Below are 5300 nucleotides of genomic sequence, written 5' to 3'. Positions count from 1 at the left end.
TCGAGAGGCAAATGCAGGAGTTCTAGTGAGAAGCAGTGACCAGTGGAGTTCAAACCACACTTTTAACCTTGAAAATGCTAAATCCCCACAAAAACCCTTCCTTCTTTTTGTTTACCTTCAGGATTCAAAGTTAGCACTTGCTTCGTGATGCAATCTGACTATTTCTACAATGTATGTCCTATCCACTGAAAACGTCTTTTCCTAATTTCCCCCCCAGGTCAAAGCTAATCCCACAATATGCCATTGCTGATAGTATCCGGCCAATTGACACTAAGTATCTTGCGTAGACAACTGTTTATAAATACTTGTACACCTATGATGATTGTTGTGATAGTTCTCCACGTTTCAGCTCTGTACAGTAGAACTGTCTTGACGTTCGCATCGAAGATTCTCAATTTGAAGTTGGATGGTAGTTGTTTTGAGTTCCATGTATTCCTCAAGTGTAGGAATGCTGTTCTTGCTTTGTCAATCCTTGCCTTCACATCTGCGTCAGATTCTCCTTGTTCTTCAATAATGATGTCCAGGTACGTGGAAGTCTCCATCTCTTACAGATTTTCTCCATCAAGTGTGATTATGTTGGTGTTCTATGTGTTGTATTCAAGGATGCTGCTTTTTCCCTTGTGTACGCTGAGGCTCGCTGATGAGTAGGCTTCTACTACACTGCTTGTTTTGACCTGCATTTGTCGCTGTATATGGGATAGAAGGGATAGTTTATCTGTGTAGTTCAAACAGTTTAGCCGCATCCAAGCTGTACTTTGTATTTCGTGCTTACCGTCAGATATAGAGGTCTTCGTAATCCAGTCAACCACCAGAAGAAAGAGAAATGAGAAGAGTAAGTAGCCTTGTCTGACACTGGTCCTCACTTGAAATGCGTCTGTCAGTTGTCCTCCATGCACGATTTCATAGTGTATTCCGTCGCATGAATTTCGGATGATGTTGATGATTTTCTCAGATACATCATAGTGTCGAAGAAGGCTCCATAATGTCCTCCTACACCAATTTTGTTGAAGGCACATACATTTGCAAATCGCTCACCATTATCGTTCCTTTCGCCCAGTTCATGTCATCCCATGATATTTTCATACCCGGTGTTGTTCATTCCGGCCTTGGTGTTTAGGTCTCCCATCAGGATGGTCAGGTCCCGTTCTGAGCACTTCGTTATGATCGATTGCAGCCTCCCTTAGTTTTGATCTTCATCATCGTCGTTCCTAACATCGGTGAGTGCATAACATTCATTGTGATCCCCTTCTTTGTTTTGAATAATGTTTTATTGATTCTGGATCCATGAGACTCTCATCCTTTAAGTGCCTTACGAGAAACTTCCTGAGTGTGCGAGGACTTTTTTTCTTCGTGACCACAGTAGAGCAGCATCTCTCCAGAACATAACCTTTTCTGTCTACCTTGGGTCCGATCGCTTTCACTTATTCTGAGAACCGCCAAGTTGTATGCCCTCTTTTGCGCTGCTATTTGACTGGTCCTCCCGGCCTCCCACACTGTCCGGACATCCCATATACCTATATCAATTGTTGCTCTGGTTGTTAGGAGGGATACGATCTCGTAACTTTGGACGAATTTCGGCTCTCACAATGAGGCACTATAATTCTCTTGAGAGAAGATCCTTTAACTCTCACGACAAAATTTAAATGGTTTAAAATGTCGATTATCGTTAGTTTTTTGTAGCAAGGTTGCTTTCTATGGTTTAAGGTTGATGACCCCATGCTCAACCCTTCCCCTTTACTCAGGCTTGGGACCGGCGGTAACACCAGGAGGGGCTCGCTATTGGAGTATATTAAGAACCTTCTGACACTGCCAGATATTTTGAAGTAAATTTGTGACTTATTACAGTTAAGGAGTCAACTTAATAGATATTTAAATTTTTCCTCTTGACATGGAAAACGGAAGAAAACTTTATTCCTAATATCATCTGTATACTTTATACAAACTCTAATTTCGAAGTGATCCTAATTAAAAACACATTCGTTAACTTTTAGATAAAATGATTAGCTGATGGTCAGTAAACAACAACGCTCATTATCAAATAAAAATATTCTCGGAAATAAATAAACAACGTACTATAGTTTTTATGATTAGTATTTTCTGTTGTAGATTTGTAGACAAGATGGTCATCAAAAGTAATCTGTCTTTGATTATCCACTTTTTAATTAAACTTGATCATCATCAATACCAGGCTTGATTCACCAAAATGGATCTTGCTTTAGGGTCTGAGAAACGTACTACTTATAACAGGTGAGCAGTAATATACAGTAATAGCATAAGAATTCTAGTTTACTGATAACTCATCCAGTATGGAGCTTTTAGTAAAGTATACTTCATTCAGTTTTACCACACTCCCCGGTGTTTGCTCTGATCTCTTCTTGTACACAGTAAAAATCCGTATTCCTATCTGTTTCTTTTGATGAATAATGACTAAATAATACAGCAAATTGGTAAAGCATTTTTAGCGTGAAAGAGTTCAGTGTACTGCTCAACTGTCAAAAAGCGAACAACATCTAAAGTTGGATCGCAAATTAGCAGATGAAATCAAGGTAGGAACCTTAATGAGTAACTTACTTTTATGTACATGATAATCGTTTGATTCCTTCTACAGTGAAGTATTGTTTATTAAACTTTCCGTTCGTCTGCTTTCAAGTGTTTCTTGCATAGCACAACCATCTTGTATTTTTGTAGCATCCTTTTGTTATACTTGAGTATCCTGCCAATGGTTATAGTGCAATGTGGAAGCAATCATTTGCGATATTATTCAGCTTTGTTCCCTTCTCAATTATAACTCAATTGAAAAAAGAACTTCAAAAGACAGAGTTCGTCATCTTTTGAAATTATATTTATTTTGAGAACTAACAAAGTTAAACATTGATAATGATCTGAAACAGCACACTTGTTTTGTTACACTTTAGGAACCAATGAAAGTCTAGAATTTCATCGCAAAATGAAGACCCTATTATTCAACGGCTAATTTTATAGAAATCAAAATAATCTTTTTAGACTGAAATCCCTACTTCCACAGCCGTATATCCAAAATATTGTTCACTCAATCAAACTAAATAAATTGGTATCTACCTAAGCGAACATGCTAATTAAATGTAAACAGTCTTCTCCAAAGGAAATCATCATGTTAACTTGCCTTATTTAAAAACTTTAGTTCATATTAGCTTTTTATAAAGTTTCCCCTGATGTAGCACCTAGAACATCTTTCTCGAATATTTTATTTTAATCTTAAATTTTAAAGGAAGACCTGTAATACCATCAGCATTGTCAATAGAAGAGCAGAGATTAATCAAATCCCTTGAGCGTCTAAACAGGCGATTAAGTGGTAAGATATTTTATATCAGTGCCTTATTTTTGGACTTTTTTGTAAACAAGTTAGCGAATTTACATATACGTTACAGTAGTTTTAAAAAACGTATTCAATGAATTAATCGTATTCTACCCGACTAGATTATCCTACAACAAGACCACAAAAAAAGAAACTATGGTTAGAGAAACAGTTGGCTATGCTCCTCTCAGTTAGTCTAATGTACGGAAACGGAAGCTCGCGTCAAAAACAAGCAAACTATCATTTATAAAACTGAAAGGACACTGGTCAAAGGCTTATATCTAACTTCATCCTTATAAACTCACTAAATACATGGTTTTACACTTGCAGTCCGCGCCAGATGCAACCACTATTTCCAAACTTATCGGGCAGACTTCAACGGTGTGCACCTCAATAATCAAGTATGTGCATGGGTATACACATAAGAGTTACACTATTGTGTGCATAATAGTGATATCACCAGGTTTCCCTGACTGAATTAAATGAGCCGGGACAATCCAACACCAAACATAGTGTGTTTTGGCTAAGCGCTGCATCACTACTTCAGTATTCAGATTAAGAGTGAAACAACCAAGTATTGGCAGGAAGCAACATATGATCTGTTTAAATAGCTTATCTGAAAGGTGATTCCACTTGTGTAAAACGAAAATCGATACGTTTTTATATTCGCTTGGAAAGGTGTCACAGTCGTTGAATTTACATTCGACAGAGAATAAAAATAGATGCTAATACACGGAAATATCAGTCTGTTCCCTTAGATTAATCCATGTAAAGAGTGATTAGGAATTCGAGATTATTTACATCCAAACGTGCTATAATTGCCCTACAGGAGGCTCTTTTACACACATTAAGGTATGAAATCAAATATTTGGTACTTACCACAGTTGTTTTCTCTTCAAATTCCACTCCACGCTTAATAAGCACAAAACCATCTCGTGCAGAATCGCTGAGGTATTAAGATAAAAAAATTCCCATCTACACAAAATCTTTTTTCCTGCATATGATATAATACTATAAAATCTCAACTGTTTTTCCACCGTCGGAAATAAATGTTTACTATGAAAGAATTTATGACAAATCAATATGACTAATTGTATGGCAACCAACGTTGGAAACCGGGTCACTGTTGTACTTAGGCAGTGGAGTGTCAAGCAGGCTATGTACAGCCAGACAGAAATCGCGAAGATGTCAGGATTTCATATTCTGATATCAACTTCGGATTAATGATCCGGTCTGAGAAAGTGATTTACATTTTACTATTGAAGCCTATAAATTCTACAGTCAATACGAATTCTAAGCAAAACTAATACCGACTAAAAACCCTCATATTTAAATTAAACTCGTCTTATAAAGGATGCTAGTTTGAAAGGAATATAGTTCAATTGTTAGGTAAAATGAAAATCGTTGCGTAACAGTTTAACAGTATTTTCAACTCCCGAGCTTCAACTGTCAGATTGTATGGTATTACGCGGCATGGGATGCAGATACCGAAGTATGTTCGACAGCGCTCACCGAGTTACGCTTCATGACGTCTGGGATGAGTAGAGATTCTCAATCCGTACCGCAACTACTTAATACAGCATTACATAGTAAGAAAAGATAATTTTAACTATTCGTACGTTTGACAATTTGAAAATTGCTTGGACAACTGCAACAGCCTACTTTGGTCGAAAAATCTATGCTGGAATGAAATAATCAAACATTGAGTCTTTCAATTTGTCCTTCAGGGCACCGAAATACCAAGCCGTAGAAATACATCTTGTGTTTTTGTTTTAATTGAAAAGTCCAGTCACGACTTTACGGGAGAAACGTATTGCTAGGAGGTTCATACAATTTATCGACTGTATATCTCAAAGTATGACTTTGCTATACTTATTTGTCTAATAAGTTCACTCACTTATTTTTCATTTTCAGACATATTTATTCGTCAACAGTGATAACACAATCACGAAGATAATCAAATACG

This window comes from Schistosoma mansoni, chromosome W (genome assembly GCF_000237925.1).
Source record: "Schistosoma mansoni strain Puerto Rico chromosome W, complete genome".
Taxonomy (NCBI): domain Eukaryota; kingdom Metazoa; phylum Platyhelminthes; class Trematoda; order Strigeidida; family Schistosomatidae; genus Schistosoma; species Schistosoma mansoni.
The sequence above is the reverse complement of the archived record's forward strand: the minus strand, read 5'-3'. Positions refer to the sequence as shown.